Genomic DNA, 27355 nt, shown 5'->3' on the forward strand with positions numbered 1-27355 from the left:
TTTTTGACCTATTTACCTTTTGTGCAGTGACAAGTGATGGATTATTGATGATGGTACTGGAGTCACATTTAAGCTCTTTCCTTGGCTCGTAAAACTCAAATGAAAAGATCACTGAGTATTTTTCCCTTTTTGACTCGTTAAAGAGAATAAAAATGGGGGATCTGCTTTCAACTCTTTTCGACTCTTTAAACACGAAAATATTGCCAAGATCTTGTCGTTTTGAACTCGTTAAAGGCTACGAAACGTCGTTTACCCAGTATACCTTTACCCCTTTTTCGGGCTAGGATGAACTATTTACGAAAAAGGTACTCCTTGGCTAAAATGGTCAAGCGGTTCTCTCAAGTATCGTTTTCTACCTTTTCGGGCTCGAGAGACACAAATGTACAAAAAGGGACCATGTGGAGTTTTTTTTCCATGTCTTTTTCAAACTCTCTAAAAATGAAAAAGATACCGAGTTACACCTTTGTCGGACTCGTTAAAACATTATATGACATTGGATTAGTCACTATGACAGACATGAGCTTCTCCTTCCTAGAGCTCATTAAACTTACTAGGTCAGATTCGTCTGAAGGATGAACTTACAGTACGAGCACATTCTATCTCCTTCAACCTTGTGATATAAAATAATTGGGGTACTTTCTAGAAATGGTGGGGGAAAATGGGAAATTATATCAGTTGTCTTGGCATCTCACTCTTAAACATGACACTTTTTGTTTCGTTTCGGGTTGAGATATCCTCACTTCATCATTGACCTTCCTGGGTTGGTCTGTTCATTTTTCCTTCCATTTGATCTCTGCCACGTCATCATGACCACCGATCCTATGGATCCAAAAGCTGCTAAACTTCGGAGTCGTGTCGCCGATATGTTCAAGAGTTAGTCCTTCTGTAGTTACACTTATCCATAATTCTCTGTATCATCTTAAATCATTGCATCCCTTCGTCTTGTGTTGATGATGTGGGATACATCATGGCCCTCCTTCGACGTGGTCGCTTCCTGTCGACTTCGGCTCATTATCTAGGAAGTTGGCTGAGAGACTCTCTTCCAGTACCTTAGAGCTTGCATGCCCTAATGGAAAGTTCTTCGCACTTGATGACAAGTTCACATCATTGGCTTTCGATCGGGTGATTTCACGGGTGTTCAACTTCAGTTCCTTTATTCACATTCTGTGAACTGTGCTGCTGCTACCTTGAGATCCATTGTCATTATTGGTGTTATCTCTCGTACTTGTTAATATTTCACATCATTGACTGGTAATCAAGCGACTTTATAGCAAGTTCGATATCAATACATCTATTCACATGTTATAATTTGTACTTTGATCGAGTCGTGTTGGAGCGCAAGACCCTGGGCTCAGATTACACAAGTCCAGGTTGTAAGGTGATGCGACATGATTATGTTGATATACATGTCCCTTTCAGATGGATGGCTGCGACCATACCATGAGTTGTTATATGTGATCCTTCTCATTATTGGATGGCTGCGACCATACCTTGGTTTCGTTATGATCCTCTCTATTGGATGGTTGTGCCCATGCCTTGGGGCCATTTATATGATCATTCTCTGGATGGCTGCATCCATACCACGATTCATGTATCATTGATAAAGTTTTCAGTGATGTATATGTATCGATGTTTGCTTGCAGGTTTTCTGATGACGAACTCCGGTTCCCCACACATACTTGTAAAGAATTTCACCCCTCACTCTAGTGTGGGAACCTGGATATGTTGGAGGAGACTAGCAACATCAAGGCATTGGTTGTAATCTCTTTCTCATTTATATGAATACAACTATCAATTGATTTCCTACATGAAGTGTTATTTTTCATCTTTATGGCTTAATGTTCCTTGACCTATTAAGTAGGTTGAATGTAATTTGTATGTTATCATGTTTGTTGTTTGTTGTTGTTTTCTTGTTTCAGGTATTCGAAGGAAGGAAATGAGAGATAGCTATAGTAAGGAAGCAAGATCATCACCAAGCGGAATAGCGTACTAAGAGGTAGGCCCTCTTATTTGATTCTAGCTTAAGGATATTTTCCATAGATTGTTTGTTTTTTGCTAGACCCGCTCTCTCGGGCTAGAGGAATTGTTTGTGTCCTCACATAGAATTTACCTACACCACACTCCACAAGGCATATGTTATTCCTCTTTGCAACCCCATTTTTTTGAGGAGTGTTGGGTACTGTAAACTACTGAACTATCCCATGGTCCTTGCAATATTTGATGAAGCCACTCTACTTGTATTCTTCCCCTTGATCTGATCGAAGAATTTTGTTTTTCAACCATGCTTTTGAACTCTTTAAAATATTCAAAAGTATGACTCTTCTTTCTGAGAATATATACCCACGTAAATTTTGTGCAATCATCAACAAATAATAATTGATAATATGCACCTCCTAATGACCTTGTATTCATTGGTCCACATATATCAGTGTGCACAAGCTCTAGTATATCTCTCTTCTTTCTATCTAGTCTTGCGGGAAAATCATCCCTGTGCATCTTCCCAAGAGCACATGCTTCACAATCAACATGAAATTTTTTTAAAACGGGGAGACCATTGACCATACATTGTTTATGAAGTAGCATTAGGTCATGAAAATTGATATCACCGAATCTTTGATACTACAAATTCTATACAGTCATAACTGTTGAAGTCAAGGCTTGGTGTGGTGCGCTCTTTACATTCATCTTGTACAAACCTCCAACTCGAATACCTGATGTAATTAGCTTCATATGTTCCAACAAATCTTTAATAACACAATAAGACTTCAAAAATTATACCTTAAGGTTTTGATCTGTTATCTTAAAGACTAAAATCAGATTCTTTTTAATTCCTGGTACATACATTACATTTTGAATACACCTAATATTACCATCAGGTAATACTATAGGAATATTTCCATACCCCTTAATCTGGTACCCTCTGTCATCACCAAGGTAGATATTAGCACCACTGTTGGTTTCTTTAAAATTCTCAAACCAATGTCTATTACCTGTCATGTGAGTGGAAGCTTCTGAATCCACAAACCAAGTTTCCGCTTCATCATCCTTAGCAGAGAAAGAAGAATAAAATACAAACAAACTGAGATTGTGATTCTGATCTTCATCAGCAAAGTGCCCTGCATGCTTCTTATGTCAATGTCATTTTTCATCAAGCTTCTTCTTTTGGCAATTCCTATCAATGTGACCAGATTTACCACAGTAAAAATATTTGATCCCTGAATCATTTCTGGTCAAAGACATACCTTGAGGTGGCTTTCTCTGTGGTGTACCATCACCTTTTTGTCCCGCGCTTGATTTTCCTATGAAAGGATTTTTCTTCGCCATTAATGCAATATTTGAATTCTAGGGTTTCAGAGTCATCCACCTTGGATCCCTGTCAATTCTTTGAAATTGGGGGCTTTCTCCCTTGCATTCAGGCCTGTAATAAACATCTAATAGTCGCCAGTCATACAATTCATGGTAACTGTGACGAGATCAATGTTCGATACTGTCTCCCCTATATCAACCAGCTTGTTTCTCAGCTCCTTGATCTGATAGATGAATGCACCGACTCATTCATTCTCCTCCATTTTGATGGACAAGAGAATCTTGCTCTTTAGGAACAATAAATGATTTGTGTTCTTTATCTCATACAAATCCTTGAGAGTTGTTCAGATCTCATTTTTTTATTTACACTCTCTAATGTGAGGGATAATGCAATCTTTCACTGACAATTTCAACAATACTCTTGCCCTGTCCTCCCTCTTCTCCCAATCCTAAATTGTTGCAGCAGTTCCGCCTCCTGCTGCAATTGGCTTCAATTTATCCCCATTTGCAATCGCCCAGGCACTTTGCCCCTCAAGCAAGGTCTGCAACTTGAATTTCCAATTAGAATAATTGGACCCATCGTGCTTACTGCTCTCATTCAAGTACGCCTCTGCCATCTTATTATTCATCATGACAGACCGATCTATGGATCCAGCACAAGATCCACCGTCTTGAACAATTGAGATGCCTTCAATAACAAACACTAGTAAAATTCCAACACTTTCGGCCACCAAGTAGTCAAAGCACCTTCTGAGGTGATTTGGTACTTATTGAGAAATACTAGCGATCTCAATATCAATCTCCAAACTAGAAAATTCAATCTCATTTAATATAAAAAACATCGGCATTTGATTCGACCAAGATTGGGAATCGGTTTCATATACATGCATTTAAGAAAAATATGCAAATCTCACCTTTAACGAAAAAGCCATTTCTTACAGTACATATGACGTTGGATCTAATCATTGGCAGTGGAAATGAGGGGTTCCACGTTTCTCCAGCAGTAAGAGCCTCTCCAAAAGAAACTATCTGTGAGAGTTTTGATCTCTGAGGAAACCATCTTATCGGTGTTAAGAAACCACTAACGCAGAACTAGAACCAAAACTGGACATGAATTGAACGAAAACAAGCCAGGGTTTGACAAAATCTTTTTGAAAACAATCCACAGTGACATCCTCATCTAGGAAAACGACTGGTCCGCAACGTTCAACAATAATCTAGTATGATTTGGCATTGATGGACCTTCAAGTTAGCTTCATGTACCAGCTGATCATCACCATCACTGCAACTCCATTCTGATTTACGTCCTGCATTCTAGCGCACATAACATGCCAACGCTGCAAACTCAATGAAGCTTGCCACTTCTGCCTTAGGGATTAGCTCAACGGAGCTTGCGACAAATCAGGTGATACCATGATCCACTGATTCTCATCGGGAGCCTTGCCGATCAACGTTTTGTCATACTACACAGGAAATACCACCGATCTAATCATGTCGGCTTTGCCACCGATCACCTGGGTAGGTAACCAACTCACCATCACCAGATCCGCAATACCACATATCACCACATATTACCGGATCCACAATAACATAGATCACCATATCACCAGATAAGCCGATTCTAGGGTCGATCTGCATCTGCGAATGCTGCCATTGTAGACTCAGCAATTTGGCAGGCTCCACTGCACGATCCTCACACCACCTGCTCGATCCAGATAGTCTCATCCACTGCTGACCTCTGGATTGATCCTCCACCACAAGAAGAGCAATGAAACAGCGACAAGTACCCAGACTTTTCAAAAAGTCAACCAGCGCATATATTGGCAGAAACCACGCATTGATGTGGTGTGCTGATGAAGATCTGTGTAAGGGAAGGGAGGTCAACGCATTTCCTGGGGTCACAGGCACATTGCCTCCTCTTCTGGCCATGCTTGACTAGCGCGATCTTCGAAACAAAATAGGCGTTGATCAAGTGGTGACTGCCGAGAAAAAAAACAGTTAGTTCTTCTCCAGACTCACTCCGCCACCAAGGACACTTAATCATCGGAGTTGTCTATAACGCGAGCTTTTGAAAGCCTTTCTGGCGGATTTTTCCGGTCGAAATCCGGCAAGAATTATTGGAATCGCAAGTTTGATAGCTAGTTTCTGCACAATGAAAGCGTCCCAGGGGTTTTTCAGGGTGCTGAATCCAAATATGCAGTTAAAAAACCATTTTAACTGCAAGAAATCAAGATTTGACCTCAATTTCTTCGCCGGATTCCGTCACCGGAATCTTCAAAAAGTCGCATTATAGACAACTCCTTAATCATCCAGCCACCAGAGTAACCAACTCTGGTACCATGTTAAAATTGGAAGAAAACAAGATATATTCTCAAACTGTGCAGCTCAGAGGTGAGGAGCTTGACTTAAAGACTGTATTTAGCAGAACGCTCTATACCTTAATCATTAATCATCAAGAATATGTAAGTTCAAGAATATGTAAGTTCAAGAATATGTAAATAGGAGAATTAGAACAACCAGCTAGAATGTAAAAACTAATTCCTAAACTAAGACACACTCAATTAATAAGCAATCTCCAAATACAATCCCTTTAGTTTTTTTATTTTGTATAAAAGAAAACAGCCAATGGATTTGGAGAATATTTGTGGGAATGATTTTTCTTTAATTTTACCCAAATAATTTTATCGAAATGTCACATTCTTTTCTTACTTCTATGGAAAGCTGCGCGTTTACCATCATTTTGTAAATCTGACAGCTGTCTCATTTATTCAAACTTCGAACCGAAAACAAGTGTTTTTGGATTTAATAAATAAGAGACCCGAAGATATTGGAAAGATTCGATTATCTCCTTTATTCAAAGAGGAAAATGGAAAATTAAGGGACCACATCTCGTAAAGATCGTTAATGTGATTTTCTTATTTATGTGAGTGCTACCTCGTTAGTTTATTCCAACTTCAAAGAGAAAATCAAATTATTCCAACTCATAGCATTTCATGGACAAAGGATTTGAACAAATAAAACTTCTCAGGGAGAGCAAAAGAATAAGAAGAAAGATCCACTATACCACAATCACATTATTTGGAAAATTTATCGCAATTATATATGATTGTTCCAGAGCCACATTATTGGTATTTAGAGACTTCGAACTTTAAACATTACACAAGCAATTAAATTATATTAAAAAAATTTATATAATTTCACTAAAAGAATATTATATAATTCTACTGAATATTTTGAGGAAAAAGATATTAACAATAAATTCAAATGCATTATCAATTCAAATAATAAATAGCTAAATAAATAATGCAATTTCATTTTTTATATTTATATATTTTTAAGAATATATTCAATCAATCTTTCACATATATGGAAAGAACAATTACCTTTTAAAATATATCTATCTATACTTTACACATAAAATGTGAATACAACCTTGTCAACAAAAAAATTATCACTGCAATTAAGACATTATTATTGTTACTTGGTAGGATTGGATTCTCCACAGCCACATGCAGAATTATAATTAACAAAATATCTCAATTTACCAAGCAGTAAAACCTAAATTGATTGGATTTTAAACCTTAATTCTAACTTGAATTTAGCTATATTTAAATTAAGGGGTAGGTACTAGCTACTATATAGCACTTGTCATTAAAATTATCCTTATTGATCCTAAATTATATTTGTGCTTTGTCTTATTTTAATAAAATGAAAAATAAATGAAAATACAAATTTATATTTATTACGCCGTAAGGCGTTCCCTCTGAGAAAGACATCCCTAAAATGTGATGTGTGCGATTCTGAGCCATTGATTCTGTGTGTTAGACGATTGGGGTGTTTTCTGCCGTTGGTTTAATCTGTTTTTTTCATAGAAAAATGTTATTTTTTCCACCAGCTGGAAGACAGAGAGAAACCAGCTGGAAAACAGAGAGGAAAGATCTGGCAATGGGCCATGAAAGGCCAGGCCTCCTGGCGATGAGACTCTTCGCAGTGACTGAACCGAAACGTGTCTTCACAGTGATAAAACGTGTCTTTCTTCTTGGTTTCGTGTCTTTCTTGGTGCATGAGGGCCGCGTAGCCAACGCAGCCTTGTGCTGTTATATCACTATTTGTATGCAATGTATATGGAAGATATGGGTTTGCTGAGAAATCTAGTATAGTTCTTCCTTGTAATCAATTTATTGATGACAATGACCAATCAGCGCAATCGAAATAGGGTCTACATTGACAAAGAATACTCTCTCTCCAAGAACTGCATGGATTTATCAATCCGTGGGTGGCAGATGAAGTTGATGGTGTGCAGCCTCATTCATTTCCCATTCTTTCGTAGTTCATTCTTTTCTCTGAAAGCTTCTCCCTCCCAAATTGTTGCACCTTCACCCATTTTTAGCACAACTTATCATCTCATTTCAGGCCAAAAGTTTGCAAGTTTAATCCAAACTTGCAGCAGACCAGGAGGTCCATGGCGTCTGATTCATTTGCAACCTCCAAGCCTTTTGGAGTTCTCTTTGTTTGCCTTGGTGAGTACCGTCCATCCAATGATTCAACGAGTTCGTTCGATATCGGTCATTGTTCGCGATGATGCTTCCATAGCGTCTACCATTATTGTCAGCCATTCAATTGTAGAAGATTATAGTATATTGTACACTATAGATCCAAATCCTGAAGCCAAGCACAATTCTCTGTATCATGCCTTACTTGAGCGAACTAAATTTTTGTAGTTCTATTCAGCACAATTCTCTGTATCATGCCTGACTTGAGCGAACTAAATGCCGTGCCTTCCAAATACGGTGTTATTGTTGCCATATTGGTAGGCATTGGTATTGCTTTGGGCATGGACTGCTTACATTTGTATTTGATAAGAGATTCCAGATCCAAGGAGCCAACCGTTAAGGTCGATGAACCCAAAGAGCCAACATCTACTGTTTCCCAAGAAGCAACAACAGGTAAGGGTTTGTTTGCTCCAATAATTAATGTTTGGCGTCGTGTTAAGGTTTGGTTTCAGCGGATGCTCCAGTTTTGCCTTCCTCTCCTGGTTTGCCTTCATCCCATACTCCAGTTTTGGGGTCGTCTTAAGGTTCAGGATTTGATACTCCAGTTTTGGGGTCGTCTTAAGGTTCGGTATTTTCCTGGCGGTTTGAGGAAGACTTTGCTGCGTCCAAAAGTTCTGGTTCGCGCGGTGATAGCTTTGGAATTGATATGTATTTTATGTGGTAGCTTGTTATTAGGAATTTTGGGCCCAAAATGTTTTGGTAGATGGGTATATGGTGCTTTACAAGTACTAGTTTGGGTAAAGTGGGCCACTGGAAGTTATCTTTTAGGCGAGTATCCACCAGAATATGATTCTCAATCTAAGGATGAGAATGGAATTCTGGTGTATTCCTCTGCATTCACTTATGATAATGGTATTCTTGTGTATTCATCTGCTTTCTGGCTCAATGCTCTTTTGGCAGGAGTCCGGTTTCAGTGGCACTACGCCACAGATTTGAACTCACTGAATTAAGTCCAAGTCCTCACAGAATTGTCCTCGCTCGTTAAAATTACAAAGTGTATTGTAATTGGGTTCACATAATCCATGAAATGATTACTTGGTACTGGATTCTATTTATGGTGATTAATTATTATTCGTTTTTTATGGTAATGTTTTTTTGGGTTAATTAAAATTACAAAGTGTATTGTAATTGGGTTCACATAATCCATGAAATGATTACTTGGTACTAAATTCTATTTATGGTGACTAATTATTATTGGTTTTTTATGGTAATGTTTTTTTGCGTTAATTATATTTACGCCGTAAGGCATTCTCTCTGAGAAAGACATCCCTAAAATGTGACGTGTGCGATTTTGAGCCATTGATTCTCTGTGTTAGACGATTGGGGTGTTTTCTGCCGTTGGTTTAATCTGTTTTTTTCATAGAAAAATGTTATTTTTTCCACCTGCTGGAAGACAGAGAAGAACCAGCTGGAAAACATAGAGGAAAGATCTGGTAATGGGCCATGAAAGGCCAGGCCTCTTGGCGATGAGACTCTTCGCAGTGACTGAACCGAAACGTGTCTTCGCAGTGAGAAAACTTGTCTTCCTTCTTGGTTTCGTGTCTTTCTTGCTGCATGAGGGCCGCGTATCCAACGCAGCCTTGTGCTGTTATATCACTATTTGTATGCAATGTATATGGAAGATATGGGTTTGCTGAGAAATCTAGTATAGTTCTTCCTTGTAATCAATTTATTGATGACAATGACCAATCAACGCAATCGAAATACGGGTCTACATTGACAAAGGAATACTCTCGCTCCAAGAACTGTGTGGATTTATCAATCCGTGGGTGGCAGATGAAGTTGATGGTGTGCAGCCTCATTCATTGCCCATTCTTTCGCAGTTCATTCTTTTCTCTGAAAGCTTCTCCCTCCCAAATTGTTGCACCTTCACCCATTTTTAGCACAACTTATCATCTCATTTCAGGCCAAAAGTTTGCAGGTTTAATCCGAACTTGCAGCAGACCAGGAGGATGAAGAGAAGCATTAAGGTCCATGGCGTCTGATTCATTTGCAACCTCCAAGCCTTTTGGAGTTCTCTTTGTTTGCCTTGGTGAGTATCGTCCATCCAATGATTCAACGAGTTTGTTCGGTATCGGTCATTGTTCGCGATGATGCTTCCATAGCATCTACCATTATTGTCAGCCATTCAATTGTAGAAGATTATAGTACATTGTACACTATAGATCCAAAGCCTGAAGCCAAGCACAATTCTCTGTATCATGTCTGACTTGAGCGAACTAAATTTTTATAGTTCTATTCAATTCAACTAAAGGAGCTAGGTTCTCCGTAGCTTCTATATTCTTAAAAACCCTGACCCAATTTATCATCTATGTTTCTATTAGAACAAATCATAATAAACTGGCACTGGAGATTTTTACAGTCATACAATCCACCCAATGATTGCAGAGAGCAAATTTTAGTAATGCTTGAATACTAGTGAACGTCCGGTTAGGACATAGAAATTTTCTTCTACCCTTTTGAGCGTTTCAAGAAGAAACATGATGTGAGGGGCTGCATCCTCCGACTGAGGTGCCGGTTCTAAGGGATAAATATTCTGTTAAAATCCTCTGAGATCTGCACCTAGCCTCATTCCTTGGTTCCATATGGATGGGGTAGCCCACAGTGAGAAATCTTGGGGGACAACTTAACACTTCGCCAACCTCACTAGTGAATCAATATCCCCTTGGACTATTAATGCTATGGGTGTGACCTCTCAAGCCAGGGTGGGTGCTTGATAATCAAAGAGTTAAGTTTGAGCTGAAAGCCATGGAACTCAAACATGAGACAAATGACTGCAATATATACCTCTAATTTAAGGATTATTAAAACTTAGGATGTACAGTTTCCTGAACATCCGATGAGATTTAGTACACGGTTACTACAGAAATATATGGAATCCACCAATTAGGCTAAACTGGTCTAATGCAGGGTAACAACCAACGTTATGGAACTGCAACAAAATTAAGATAGCTCATTGGGCTACTTTTGTACAAAATGATACTACTACGATAGACTACATATTTATCATCGTTTGTCCATAATTGGACAACCATCTCTCTGACGAGTTTCAAACTAGCCTAAGGTGCCCGCAAGGGGATTCTGTCATCCTTGCCTTGCTATTGTGAAGCTTACAGAATTAGTGGATATCACTGAACAACTTTACAACCTGTTAAGCTAGTTACCGACAACCAACTGTCAAAAATACAAAAGGACATAGACACTAAAGGCTGTGCACTATCCTTATGTGCCTCATTGTCTAAATTCTATTGAAGTTCTGCAACGCAGAGACCCGCATGGCTATCCCTTGTCCTATCATTGTTAGATCCCTGATACTTCATCAGAGTGTTTTAGCAGTTGCTTATATATATATATATATATATATATATATATATATATATATATATATATATATATATATATATATATAAAATCAGCAACTAAGCCGGGTACAGGTTTGAATTCGCATGATATGGAGTCAATTGTGACTACTACCACTATAACTTTTAGGCAAATCTATGCACGCTCCCACACACTGTCCACAAAGTTAATTAAGGATTTTTGACCACAAGATTTACATAAGACTCTATAAGACATCCACCGCCGATTGAGCTGCCTAGGGACTATTAGTGGTGTTAGCTTTATCAAACAACAATGCTTAGATTTATTTTGGAACTCATAGGTAGAATAGCTTTGATTGCCACAATAGGCACACTCCTTATCATGCCCATTGCCATTCCATCTATGACATGTTTTTGGTTTATCCAAGAGCTTTCAGTTTGCGGTTCTCTACACATTTTCAGATTCTCAAAGTCCCATCAAGGTAAGTAATAGTCATACAGACAATAACTCTACGATAATATATTTTTAACAGCGTTAAATATTTATACCGAGCATAGAAATACCATTAAATATTTCATTGTTGTTTAAGGACCAACTGTTGACAAAATCCTAGCAGTTTTTACGATAAAACCAGATCTGAGTAAAATTGCTAGAGAAATTAGTATGGAGTCTAGGGGCTAAATGCCAACTCTTGATTGGGTGGAAGCTGCGGGGCAGCTGAGGTTCTTAGTTAGGGTACAACTTTGCCATGATGAAACAAGATAAAGAAATGGTACATTAATGGGGAACTGGGTCCTCATGAATAACGAGGGCCTAATTACTATATACAAGAGATTATTATAGCCATTCTCACACAGTTGTGTATGATTTTTCAATATTTTGGTTATTAAGAGATATTTTCCTATTTCTAAGAGATGTAGATGTGTCTCATCATTATTATACTTTTGAGCCACGTTGCCTTTCTATATTTGGTGTATTTAGTATTTTAGTATTTCTCTAGTTATTTCTGGTAACTCAGAGCATTACATCAACGTCCAGCCTTGGATGTGGAAGAGAGAGGAAGGGAAATCTCACCTCAGAAAGGCCTTGTCTTTGTCTCAACTATTTTCCCCATCATACAACCCCTGAAAGAAGATGCTTTAATGATCAATCTTAATGGACTAGGGCTTATCCTTTAACAAACAAGCCCTTCTGCTTCTAAGGAAGAAATCAAATCAAATGTTGTGGTGTGCGGAGGGCCATTGAAACAAGGGTCTGACTCTTGACATGATCATTTTGTTTGCTACTTCCAATTGCCTGAACTTTCTAAGTTCAATGGTCAATTTACTGCTTCCATAAGGTCTCTCCATAGTATGTATTTTCTAGATTATTTTTGTGTGTTTCTGGTTGTCAGTTTCATGTCAAAACAGAGCCGGTCACCAAGGAGTGTGGCTTATTATGCTCTCTGCACTCAATGTTTGTTTCTTTAGTCATTAAATCTAGCTGAAACATTTTAGTGGATTCCAGGGCCAAGGATTTGGTTTCCATCTTTCTGTTTTTAGTGCTGAGTGATGCATTTCCGTTTCATTTAAATACGTGAGCCCGCTTCATGTTTACATAAGTTGTTGAGTTTATAATGATACACATTTTTTAATATTTAATCATGAGTTTAACTTGCCAGTGGAAAATGGAACAAAAAGAACAAACACATGAGAGAATATCCACTATAAACTTCTTCATAAAAACATTGTAGAATAATTACCAATTCATGGTAACTAAATATTTCATGTAGAGTTATGCATTACTTCAGTCCTTTACAAAGCAGAAATTCTAGTAACTAGTTACCGTTGATATCTCGATGCTCATGATTGCTTTTTCAGGGCCATGATGCATATCAGTGTCAAGAAGGATAATGATTATTAGCTGTGGAAAAATTATTATCTGATTTGTCAAGGATAATGATTTGTTATTGGCTCCTATTGTTGCAATTGGGAATGATAAAAGCATTGCAAGTTTAGATATCTTAAGTAGTTGAAAAAATATTTGCTAATCTCTCCAGGAAAATAATCTCTTTTTATTCTTGTTCTTGGAAGGCAACATTTGTCGGAGTCCCACTGCAGAGGCTGTATTTCGTGATGCTGTGTAGAAAAGGGGATTGACATCAGCATTCAAAATTGACTCTGTTGGAACTATTGACTACCATGAGGTAGGTTCTAGCTTATCATGGGTCAAGGCTAATTGAATTAGTATTTTTGTCTATTATAATGCAATAAATAGGTATCACGTATTAATATGTTGAAATTATTTGAAGGGTAGTCCTGAAGATCCCAAGATGAAGAATGCAGCCAAGAAACGTGGAATAGAGATAACTTCTATATCAAGGTCTCTATCACCTACAGACTTTAAAGAGTTTGATCTAATACTTGCAATGGACAAGCAGTTTAAAGGTAAATAAAAAGCATAAATGGCATATAAAACTCCCAAAATTTTCAATTTCATTTGCTAAGTTGTTCCAAACAGAATCTAATAAGCCAATACTATTGTTAAATTAAGCAAAATGTACATTAAAGTTTGTCTATGTTATTGTTAACATATGCTTCTAATTAGTTTCTAAGTTGTGTGCAAAAATAAATTAATAACATGGGATGGATATATTTTGTAGTTGACATATTGACAATTCTCCTTCAGCGCCCCAACGCACAAGGCCTTTATTGCTTTTTCCAGGTAATTGGTTACATTTGGTATTCTTTATCGTTTCCCTGTGATACACATACCATGGAGGAAGCCATTTTTATAGTCAGATGGAGAAAGTGGGGGGAGCGAAATAGCTGTGAGATATTAAATGGACAATTACTGTGCCAATGGCTTGCAACCTTGGAGCTCTGAAAAGCTTCCTACAGCAGTGGCATGAGAACTCAACTTTTCTCAATTATAGTGAAGTTTTAGTGTGATAGCATCTGAGATTTTTTTTGAGGTTGGTTCTCTCTTTAAATGATTTTTTGATTTTGTGTGTTGTTGGCATTACAGATGTGCCTGATACTGCACTGATATTGAGAAAGCACACCCTTCCAATGAAGCTATTTTCTTGCATGTTATTCAATGAATTAGAAATCTTCAATCCTCAGGATCAGTTGCCATTTGCATATGTAAGAGACATGATGACACCCAAAGTGAGGATTCACATGTTCGAATCAGCCATTTTTAATAAAATAACAAATGAATATTGACACTCTTACAAAGTCAATCGAAGCATTTTCAAAGATCCTCCTTTGGACCTGCAAATTTCTTTGGGTTATGAATCCAGCGCCTGCAAATCATATCTGGACAGAATGTGGTTTGCATATTCCGTTTGATTGTATTAATTCATTTCAAATTTGATTGGATGCTAAGATTATAGCTTGCAAAAGCTATCAATTTTTTAAAATGTGAAGGGTCATGAAAGAGCAGAATATGGGAGGATCCATAACTGCAAATTTAACCAATACATGATGTTGATGGATGCCATGGTTGTTAATTTTGTGCTATATTGGATTAGATGACTGATTTACTTCTCAATAATTGAAGTCATTTTTACTGCCTCTGCCAACATGAGATGATAGAGACTGTGCACCTATATCTAATATGTGTATTGCATTTAATGGAGTTGATAGGACTGAATTGTTTTCCATTTTAAATTCCAGTGGTGATTCTGGTTATACCGGGTATGAAGGAAAATAGAATGAAACGTGCTCTTCTGGACAGCTGGTATCCAAACTCGGTGTATGCCATGATTTTTTTTTTAACTAAAACGGAAACAAATAATTTTTCCTGGTGGCTCTTCATTGTCAACACAATCCTGAACTGAAATTTGGTACAAGTTGTATAGGCTTGCATGTGCACCATCGTGACAGAGTTTTTATTGAAGGAGGTGCAATGTGGGGACAGATGTTGATTTGAGATGGTACAAATATATGAGTCTCTTTTGTGTTGGACTACATGGACGGTGGAACCCTTGTGTAGGTTCTTCAAACCCACAAGAAAATCCCAGAATGCTATTTGGCTGAGGTTGCCAAACAGGTGCTCAAGGGCTTGCATTACCTGCACCAGAACAAAATTGTTCACCATGATATAAAGCCCTCCAATTTACTGATCAATAAGAGAAGTCAAGATTCCCAATTTCGGTGCCAGAACTGTGTTGGCTCACACTTTGCCCCAGTGCAATTCCTTTACGGGCACTTGTGCTTATATGAGTCTGAAAGGTTCAATCATGATGGGTATTAATTTACAATTTCTATTGTCTTATGCAATGCAGTTGCTCGAATACCCTTCAGATTATGAAGCGGAGAAGTATTTTCTTAGGAAAGCTACAGCCATGGAAAATCGATCTTGCCACTTATATTCTGAGTTTTCAGGTAATCAGAGATCCTCATATTTAACAATTTAAGAGATCTATCAAGAAACATTACCTTATGACATGCATGTCTATTAAAACAATCAGGCTAAAACTATGTTTCGTTGTTGTTGGCAGTCTCGGCTATTGTTCATCAGATTTAGAAAGAAGAGTTATTTGGTAAATCTCGGCTACAGTACATGAAAGGACCTGAAAACCCCTATTCAGTAGCAGGTCCAGTGACCTTCGGTGGAACTCTGGATGTGAAGGAAAGAAAAAGGTATTTCAATTATTCTGAAGGGACTGATTTGCCTTGTGGTTTTGCCAATTACCGTACCTGAGGGTTCCTTGTGTTTGAAGAAGACATGAACGTCATGGAACAGTGCAAGGGGGGTGTGGTAATTTCAACTATATTTGGAGCCTAAGAAATATTAAAAAACCAAAGTATATTAGTAAAATCACAACAGAACATTTGTTTCTTCGTGTTTATGGACAATGCAACTCTCACACTTCTTTCCAGATACCAGATCAAGCCCAATGAGTCTCATAGAATTGGAATTTGGCACATTTTTTTGGTCAGGGAGTTGCCATAAAAGAAATTTGTAATGAATGCCCTCATTCCCAAGTATCTTTCCCACAGGCTTTTCCCAAACTGTGTTTAAAACATTTGGATGGATGCCAAGCTACAACTTGTTCTTGATCCTTTGTTAATTTTGAAAAATCTCCTTGTAACTTACAATGTTGATATTGTTGTCTCAAAGCATCCTTACAATACTCATAACATGGAGGAAGCCGTTTTTACAACCATATGGAGAAAGTGGAGCAAAGAAGCTGTGAGGTATCAAATGGATAGTTACGTCGCTGACGGCTTGCAACCTTGGAGCTCTGAAAATCTTCCCTCAAGCAGTGGTATGAGAACTCAGCTTTGCTCAATTATGGTGAAGTTTTACTGTGATAGCATCTGAGATTTGTTTTGAGGTTGGTTCTCTCTGTAACTAATTTTTTGATTTTGTGTGTTGTTGTTGGCATTACAGATGTGGTTGACACTGCACTGATATTGAGAAATACATCCCTAAAATGTGACGTGTGCGATTTTGAGAAAGACATCTCTAAAATGTGACGTGTGCGATTCTGAGCCATTGATTCTGTGTGTTAGACGATTGGGGTGTTTTCTGCCGTTGGTTTAATCTGTTTTTTTCATAGAAAAATGTTATTTTTTCCACCAGCTGGAAGACAGAGAGAAACCAGCTAGAAAACAGAGAGGAAAGATCTGGCAATGGGCCATGAAAGGCCAGGCCTCCTGGTAATGAGACTCTTCACAGTGACTGAACCGAAACGTGTCTTCACAGTGATAAAACGTGTCTTTCTTCTTGGTTTCGTGTCTTTCTTGGTGCATGAGGGCCGCGTAGCTAACGCAGCCTTGTGCTGTTATATCACTATTTGTATGCAATGTATATGGAAGATATGGGTTTGCTGAGAAATCTAGTATAGTTCTTCTTTGTAATCAATTTATTGATGACAATGACCAATCAACGCAATCGAAATACAGGTCTACATTGAAAAAGAATACTCTCTCTCCAAGAACTGCATGGATTTATCAATCCGTGGGTGGCAGATGAAGTTGATGGTGTGCAACCTCATTCATTGCCCATTCTTTCGCAGTTCATTCTTTTCTCTGAAAGCTTCTCCCTCCCAAATTGTTGCACCTTCACCCATTTTTAGCACAACTTATCATCTCATTTCAAGCCAAAAGTTTGCAGGTTTAATCCGAACTTGCAGCAGACCAGGAGGACGAAGGGAAGCATTGAGGTCCATGGCATCTGATTCATTTGCAACCACCATGCCTTTTGGAGTTCTCTTTGTTTTCCTTGGCGAGTACCGTCCATCCAATGATTCAACGAGTTCGTTCGGTATCGGTCATTGTTCGTGATGATGCTTCCATAGCGTCTACCATTATTGTCAGCCATTCAATTGCAGAAGATTATAGTATATTGTACACTATAGATCCAAAGCCTCAAGACAAGCACAATTCTCTGTATCATGCCTGACTTGAGCGAACTAAATTTTTGTAGTTCTATTCAGCACAATTCTCTGTATCATGCCTGACTTGAGCGAACTAAATGTCGTGCCTTCCAAATACAGTGTTATTGTTGCCATGTTGGTAGGCATTGGTATTGCTTTGGGCATGGACTGCTTACATTTTTATTTGATAAGAGATTCCAGATCCAAGGAGCTAACCTTTAAGGTCGATGAACCCAAAGAGCCAATATCTACTGTTTCCCAAGAAGCAACAAGAGGTAAGGGTTTGTTTGCTCCAATAATCAATGTTTGGCATCGTGTTAAGGTTTGGTTTCAGCGGATGCTCCAGTTTTGCCTTCCTCTCCTGGTTTGCCTTCATCCCATACTCCAGTTTTGGGGTCGTCTTAAGGTTCATGATTTGATACTCCAGTTTTGGGGTCGTCTTAAGGTTCGGTATTTTCCTGGCGGTTTGAGGAAGATTTTGCTACGTCCAAAAGTTCTGGTTCGCGCGGTGATAGCTTTGGAATTGATATGTATTTTATGTGGTAGCTTGTTATTAGGAATTTTGGGCCCAAAATGTTTTGGTAGATGGGTATATGGTGCTTTACAAGTACTAGTTTGGGTAAAGTGGGCCACTGGAAGTTATCTTTTATCTTTTAGGCGAGTATCCACCAGAATATGATTCTCAATCTAAGGATGAGAATGGAATTCAGGCGTATTCCTCTGCATTCACTTATGATAATGGTATTCTTGTGTATTCATCTACTTTCTGGCTCAATGCTCTTTTGGCAGGAGTCTGGTTTCACTGGCACTACAACACAGATTTGAAGAAACTAAATTGAATTGAGTAAGTCCAAGTGTTCATGGAATTGCCATCGCTCGTTAAAATTACAAAGTGTATTGTAATTGGGTTCACATAATCCATGAAATGGTTACTTGGTACTAGATTCTATTTATGGTGATTAATTATTATTCGTTTTTTATGGTAATGTTTTTTTGGGTTAATTAAAATTACAAAGTGTATTGTAATTGGGTTCACATAATCCATGAAATGATTACTTGGTACTAAATTCTATTTATGGTGACTAATTATTATTGGTTTTTTATGGTAATGTTTTTTTGGGTTAATTATATTTGAGCCGTAAGGCATTCTCTCTGAGAAATACATCCCTAAAATGTGACGTGTGCGATTTTGAGCCATTGATTCTTTGTGTTAGACGATTGGGGTGTTTTCTGTCGTTGGTTTAATCTGTTTTTTTCATAGAAAAATGTTATTTTTTCCACCAGCTGGAAGACAGAGAGGAACCAGCTGGAAAACAGAGAGGAAAGATCTGGCAATGGGCCATGAAAGGCCAGGCCTCTTGGCGATGAGACTCTTCGCAGTGACTGAACCGAAACGTGTCTTCGCAGTGAGAAAACTTGTCTTCCTTCTTGGTTTCGTGTCTTTCTTGCTGCATGAGGGCCGCGTAGCCAACGCAGCCTTGTGCTGTTATATCACTATTTGTATGCAATGTATATGGAATATATGGGTTTGCTGAGAAATCTAGTATAGTTCTTCCTTGTAATCAATTTATTGATGACAATGACCAATCAACGCAATCGAAATACGGGTCTACATTGACAAAGGAATACTCTCGCTCCAAGAACTGCGTGGATTTATCAATCCGTGGGTGGCAGATGAAGTTGATGGTATGCAGCCTCATTCATTGCCCATTCTTTCGCAGTTCATTCTTTTCTCTGAAAGCTTCTCCCTCCCAAATTGTTGCACCTTCACCCATTTTTAGCACAACTTATCATCTCATTTCAGGCCAAAAGTTTGCAGGTTTAATCCGAACTTGCAGCAGACCAGGAGGACGAAGAGAAGCATTGAGGTCCATGGCGTCTGATTCATCTGCAACCTCCAAGCCTTTTGGAGTTCTCTTTGTTTGCCTTGGTGAGTACCGTCCATCCAATGATTCAACGAGTTCGTTCAGTATCGGTCATTGTTCGCGATGATGCTTCCATAGCGTCTACCATTATTGTCAGCCATTCAATTGTAGAAGATTATAGTACATTGTACACTATAGATCCAAAGCCTGAAGCCAAGCACAATTCTCTGTATCATGCCTGACTTGAGCGAACTAAATTTTTGTAGTTGTATTCAATTCCACTAAAGGAGCTAGGTTCTCCGTAGCTTCTATATTCTTAAAAACCCTGACCCAATTTCTCATCTATGTTTCTATTAGAACAAATCATAATAAACTGGCACTGGAGATTTTTACAGTCATACAATCCACCCAATGATTGCAGAGAGCAAATTTTAGTAATGCTTGAATACTAGCGAACGTCCGGTTAGGACATAGAAATTTTCTTCTACCCTTTTGAGTGTTTCAAGAAGAAACATGATGTGAGGGGCTGCATTCTCCGACTGAGGTGCCGGGTCTAAGGGATAACTATTATGTTAAAATCCTCTGAGATATGCACCTAGCCTCATTCCTTGGTTCCATATGGATGGGGTAGCCCACAGTGAGAAATCTTGGGGGACAACTTAACACTTCGCCAACCTCACTAGTGAATCAATATCCCCTTGGACTATTAATGCTATGGGTGTGACCTCTCAAGCGAGGGTGGGTGCTTGATAATCAAAGAGTTAAGTTTGAGCTGAAAGCTTAGGAACTCAAACATGAGAAAAATGACTGCAATATATACCTCTAATTTAAGGATTATTAAAACTTAGGATGTACACTTTCCTGAACATTCGATGAGATTTAGTACACGGTTACTACAGAAATATATGGAATCCACCAATTAGGCTAAACTGGTCTAATGTAGGGTAACAACCAACGTTATGGAACTGCAACAAAATTAAGATAGCTCATTGGGCTACTTTTGTACAAAATGATACTACTACGATAGACTACATATTTATCATCGTTTGTCCATAATTGGACAACCATCTCTCTGACGAGTTTCAAACTAGCCTAAGGTGCCCGCAAGGGGATTCTGTCATCCTTGCCTTGCTATTGTGAAGCTTACAGAATTAGTGGATATCACTGAACAACTTTACAACCTGTTAAGCTAGTTACCGACAACCAACTGTCAAAAATACAAAAGGACATAGACACTAAAGGCTGTGCACTATCCTTATGTGCCTCATTGTCTAAATTCTATTGAAGTTCTGCAACGCAGAGACCCGCATGGCTATCCCTTGTCCTATCATTGTTAGATCCCTGATACTTCATCAGAGTGTTTTAGCAGTTGCTTATCTATATATATATATATATATATATATATATATCTATATATATATTTATATATAAAAAAAATCAGCAACTAAGCCGGGTACAGGTTTGAATTCGCATGATATGGAGTCAATTGTGACTACTACCACTATAACTTTTAGGAAAATCTATGCACGCTCCCAGACACTGTCCACAATGTTAATTAAGGATTTTGGACCACAAGATTTACATAAGACTCTATAGGACATCCACCGCCGATTGAGCTGCCCAGGTACTATTAGTGGTGTTAGCTTTATCAAACAACAATGCTTAGATTTATTTTGGAACTCATAGGTAGAATAGCTTTGATTGCCACAATAGGCACGCTGCTTATCATTCCCATTGCCATTCCATCTATGACATGTTTTTTGTTTATCCAAGAGCTTTCAGTTTGCGGTTCTCTACACATTTTCAGATTCTCAAAGTCCCATCAAGGTAAGTAATAGTCATACAGACAATAACTCTACGATAATATATTTTTAACAGCATTAAATATTTATACCAAGCACACAAATACCATTAAATATTTTCATTGTTGTTTAAGGACCAACTGTTGACAAAATCCTAGCAGTTTTTACGATAAAACCAGATCTGAGTAAAATTGCTAGAGAAATTAGTATGGAGTCTAGGGGCTAAATGCCAACTGTTGATTAGGTGGAAGCTGCGGGGCAGCTGAGGTTCTTAGTTAGGGTACAACTTTGCCATGATGAAACAAGATAAAGAAATGGTACATTAATGGGGAACTGGATCCTCATGAATAACGAGGGCCTAATTACTATATACAAGAGATTATTACATGGAAAATTTTAGGGGCTAATCTTCGCCCAGTGGGCTAATTTTCCATGATTTTTCCACAAAATGATTCGCCAATTTCCAATTTTTATAAAAGACAATTCGCCCAGATTTTAGAATATAAAATTATTTTACCTTAAAAATCGCCAACATTATATAGAGGCTACATATATAATCATTATAAATTTGAATAATTTTACAAATATATCAATAAACATTTTATAGTTTGCATATTAGGGATTAGTGAGATTCGCCAATGTTTGAAACTTCAAGAAAATTTTCCATCCTTAAAATTTTCCTTGGATTATTATAGCCATTCTCACACAGTTGTGTATGCTTTTTCAATATTTTGGTTATTAAGAGATATTTTCCTATTTCTAAGAGATGTAGATGTGTCTCATCATTATTATACTTTTGAGCCACGCTGCCTTTCTATATTTGGTGTATTTAGTATTTTAATATTTCTCTAGTTATTTCTGGTAACTCAGAGCATTACATCAACGCCCAGCCTTGGATGTGGAAGAGAGAGGAAGGGAAATCTCACCTCAGAAAGGCCTTGTCTTTGTCTCAACTATTTTCCCCATCATACAACCCCTGAAAGCAGATGCTTTAATGATCAATCTTAATGGACTAGGGCTTATCCTTTAACAAACAAGCCCTTCTGCTTCTAAGGAAGAAATCAAATCAAATGTTGTGGTGTGCAGAGGGCCATTGAAACAAGGGTCTGACTCTTGACATGATCACTTTGTTTGCTACTTCCAATTGCCTGAACTTTCTAAGTTCAATGGTCAATTTACTGCTTCCATAAGGTCTCTCCATAGTATGTATTTTCTAGATTATTTTTGTGTGTTTCTGGTTGTCAGTTTCATGTCAAAGCAGAGCCGGTCACCAAGGAGTGTGGCTTATTATGCTCTCTGCACTCAATGTTTGTTTCTTTAGTCATTAAATCTAGCTGAAACATTTTAGTGGATTCCAGGGCCAAGGATTTGGTTTCCATCTTTCTATTTTTAGTGTTGAGTGATGCATTTCCGTTTCATTTAAATACGTGAGCCCGCTTCATGTTTACATAAGTTGTTGAGTTTATAATGATACACATTTTTTAATATTTAATCATGAGTTTAACTTGCCAGTGGAAAATGGAACAAAAAGAACAAACACATGAGAGAATATCCACTATAAACTTCTTCATAAAAACATTGTAGAATAATTACCAATTCATGGTAACGAAATATTTCATGTAGAGTTATGCATTACTTCAGTCCTTTACAAAGCAGAAATTCTAGTAACTAGTTACCGTTGATATCTCAATGCTCATGATTGCTTTTTCAGGGCCGTGATGCATATCAGTGTCAAGAAGGATAATGATTATTAGCTGTGGAAAATTATTATCTGATTTGTCAAGGATAATGATTTTTTATTGGCTCCTATTGTTGCAATTGGGAATGATAAAATCAATGCAAGTTTAGATATCTTAAGTAGTTGAAAAAATATTTGATAATCTCTCCAGGAAAATAATCTCTTTTTATTCTTGTTCTTGGAAGGAAACATTTGTCGGAGTCCCACTGCAGAGGCTGCATTTCGTGATGCTGTGTAGAAAAGGGGATTGACATCAGCATTCAAAATTGACTCTGTTGGAACTATTGACTACCATGAGGTAGGTTCTAGCTTATCATGGGTCAAGGCTAATTGAATCAGTATTTTTGTCTATTATATTGCAATAAATAGGTATCACGTATTAATATGTTGAAATTATTTGAAGGGCGGTCCTGCAGATCCCAAGATGAAGAATGCAGCCAAGAAACGTGGAATAGAGATAACTTCTATATCAAGGTCTCTATCACCTACAGACTTTAAAGAGTTTGATCTAATACTTGCAATGGACAAGCAGAACAAAGGTAAATAAAAAGCATAAATGGCATATAAAACTCCCAAAATTTTCAATTTCATTTGCTAAGTTGTTCCAAACAGAATCTAATAAGCCAATACTATTGTTAAATTCAGAAAAATGTACATTAAAGTTTGTCTATGTTATTGTTAACATATGCTTCTAATTAGTTTCTAAGTTGTGTGAAAAAATAAATTAATAACATGGGATGGATATATTTTGCAGTTGACATATTGACAATTCTCCTTCAGTGCCCCAACACACAAGGCCTTTATTTCTTTTTCCAGGTAATTGGTTACATTTGGTATTCTTTATCGTTTCCCTGTGATACACATACCATGGAGGAAGCCATTTTTATAGTCACATGGAGAAAGTGGGGGGAGCAAAATAGCTGTGAGATATTAAATGGACAATTACTGTTCCAATGGCTTGCAACCTTGGAGCTCTGAAAAGCTTCCTACAGCAGTGGTATGAGAACTCAACTTTGCTCAATTATAGTGAAGTTGTAGTGTGATAGCATCTGAGATTTGTTTTGAGGTTGGTTCTCTCTTTAAATGATTTTTTGATTTTGTGTGTTGTTGGCATTACAGATGTGCCTGATACTGCACTGATATTGAGAAAGCACACCCTTCCAATGAAGCTATTTTCTTGCATGTTATTCAATGAATTAGAAATCTTCAATCCTCAGGATCAGTTGCCATTTGCATATGTAAGAGACATGATGACACCCAAAGTGAGGATTCACATGTTCGAATCAGCCATTTTTAATAAAATAACAAATGAATATTGACACTCTTACAAAGTCAATTGAAGCATTTTCAAAGATCCTCCTTTGGACCTGCAAATTTCTTTGGGTTATGAATCCAACGCCTGCAAATCATATCTGGACAGAATGTGGTTTGCATATTCCGTTTGATTGTATTAATTCATTTCAAATTTGATTGGATGCTAAGATTATAGCTTGCAAAAGCTATCAATTTTTTAAAATGTGAAGGGTCATGAAAGAGCAGAATATGGGAGGATCCATAACTGCAAATTTAACCAATACATGATGTTGATGGATGCCATGGCTGTTAATTTTTTGCTATATTGGATTAGATGACTGATTTACTTCTCAATAATTGAAGTCATTTTTACTGCCTCTGCCAACATGAGATGATAGAGACTGTGCACCTATATCTAATATGTGTATTGCATTTAATGGAGTTGATAGGACTGAATTGTTTTCCATTTTAAATTCCAGTGGTGATTCTGGTTATACCAGGAATGAAGGAAAATAGAAAGAAACGTGCTCTTCTGGACAGCTGGTATCAGGGAAAATTTTAAGAACCCCCCCTAAATTTATAAATATAATAAATGGGCGAATCTCCATGGTATATAGGAAAAATGGAAGGCGATTTTATCAATAATATAATATGTATATATAATTTTTTGGCGAATCTCTCACTAGGCATGGCGAATATTTTACTCAATTATAAAATCTTGTAAGATCTTGGCGAGTCTTTCACTAAATAATAAAACTTTGTAAAGTCCTAGTGAATCTTAGCATAGGCTACATGCTGGTTTAATTCCCCCATTTAAATAGGTTACATTCCAGGTGAATACCATGGGTCAATACCATGTGCCATTTTGGTGAATACCATGGGTCAATACCATGTGCCATTTTTGTTTTTATTAATTCTAATATTAGGGTTAATAATGGTTTTTTGCATGGTATTAATAACAATCTAGTCCATGGTATTTGTCCCATAGTATTTTGGCCATAGGTTTCACCTAAATATAACCCATTTTTTGAGTGTTCGTAAATATAAGGTGACTTATGGAGTAAATATAAAAAAAATGTTTTATTTGTTTACCATACCTCTCGTTTATTTATATTTTTATTAATTTACCATACCTCTTTTACAAATATGGTATTTGGCCCATAGGATTCACTTAAATAAAACCTCTTTCTTGAGCCTTCATAAATAGAATGATGGTTATGGACTAAATATAAAAAGAGGTTTTATTTAGTCTAGTTTATTTATATTTTTATTTATTTACCATACCTTTTGAGTAAGTATAAAAAGACGTTTTATTTATTTACCATACCTCCACTTTACTTATATTTTTATTTGTTTACACCCTTCTTTACTTATATTTTTATTTGTTTACACCCTTACATGTATATAAGGTGACTTATGGAGTAAATATAAAAAACGTTTTATTTATTTACCATACCTCCACTTTACTTATATTTTTATTTGTTTACACCCTTACATGTATATAAGGTGACTTATGGAGTAAATATAAAAAATGTTTTATTTATTTACCATACCTCTCATTTATTTATATTTTTATTAATTTATCATACCTCTTTTATAAATATGGTATTTGGCGATTCACTTAAATAAAACCTATTCTTGAAAATGGGCGAATGGATTCACTTAAATAAAACCTATTCTTGAAAATGGGCGAATGGAAGGTTGTAAGTCCTAATTTCAAGGGCTAAATTTACCTTTTTTACCCTCTCCCTTAAAATAAGGTGGGCTATTTGAGGTGATTTGTAAAAATGTACTATGATACAAAATATTCGCCCATTAAAAATTTAAAACCCCTTAATTTCGCCAAAGGGCGAACATTCGCCCCTAAAATTATCCTTGGCTGGTATCCAAACTCGGTGTATGCCATGAAAACATTTTTAACTCAAACAGAAACAAAGAATTTTTCCTGGTGGCTCTTCATTGTCAACACAATCCTGAACTGAAATTTGGTACAAGTTGTATAGGCTTGCATGTGCACCATCGTGACAGAGTTTTTATTGAAGGAGGTGCAATGTGGGGACAGATGTTGATTTGAGATGGTACAAATATATGAGTCTCTTTTGTGTTGGACTACATGGACAGTGGAACCCTTGCGTAGGTTCTTCAAACCCACAAGAAAATCCCAGAACACTATTTGGCTGAGGTTTCTGGGCAGGTGCTCAAGGGCTTGCATTACCTGCACCAGAACAAAATTGTTCACCATGATATAAAGCCCTCCAATTTACTGATCAATAAGAGAAGTCAAGATTCCCAATTTCGGTGCCAGAACTGTGTTGGCTCACACTTTGCCCCAATGCAATTCCTTTATGGGCACTTGTGCTTATATGAGTCTGAAAGGTTCAATCATGATGGGTATTAATTTACATTTTCTATTGTCTTATGCAATGCAGTTGCTCGAATACCCTTCAGATTATGAAGCAGAGAAGTATTTTCTTAGGAAAGCTACAGCCATGGCAAATCGATCTTGCCACTTATATTCTGAGTTTTCAAGTAATCAGAGATCCTCATATTTAACAATTTGAGAGATCTATCAAGAAACATTACCTTATGGCATGCATGTCTATTAAAACAATCAGGCTAAAACTATGTTTCGTTGTTGTTGGCAGTCTTGGCTATTGTTCATCAGATTTAGAAAGAAGAGTTATTTGGTAAATCTCGGCTACAGTACAGGAAAGGACCTGAAAACCCCTATTCAGCAGCAGGTCCAGTGACCTTCGGTGGAACTCTGGATGTGAAGGAAAGAAAAAGGTATTTCAATTATTCTGAAGGGACTGATTTGCCTTGTGGTTTTGCCAATTACCGTACCTGAGGGTTCCTTGTGTCTGAAGAAGACATGAACGTCATGGAACAGTGCAAGGGGGGTGTGGTAATTTCAACTATATTTGGAGCCTAAGAAAGATTAAAAAACCCAAATATGTTAGGAGAATCACAACAGAACATTTGTTTCTTCATGTTTATGGACAATGCAACTCTCACACTTCTTGCCAAATACCAGATCAAGCCTAATGAGTCTCATAGAATTGGAATTTGGCACATTGTTTTGGTCAGGGAGTTGCCATAAAATAAAT

At 37.3% G+C, this 27355-nt stretch overlaps 1 pseudogene; it reads left to right on the forward strand.

Moving 5' to 3' along the window:
• Positions 1-19224: 19224 nt before the first annotated feature.
• On the forward strand, positions 19225-26919 carry LOC149185326 (uncharacterized; annotated as a pseudogene).
• The last annotated feature ends 436 nt before the right edge of the window (positions 26920-27355 follow it).

Source organism: Pinus tabuliformis, chromosome 3_2 (assembly GCF_031772625.1).
Source record: "Pinus tabuliformis cultivar Carrire ecotype Pingquan chromosome 3_2, CPIR1, whole genome shotgun sequence".
Lineage (NCBI taxonomy): Eukaryota > Viridiplantae > Streptophyta > Pinopsida > Pinales > Pinaceae > Pinus > Pinus tabuliformis.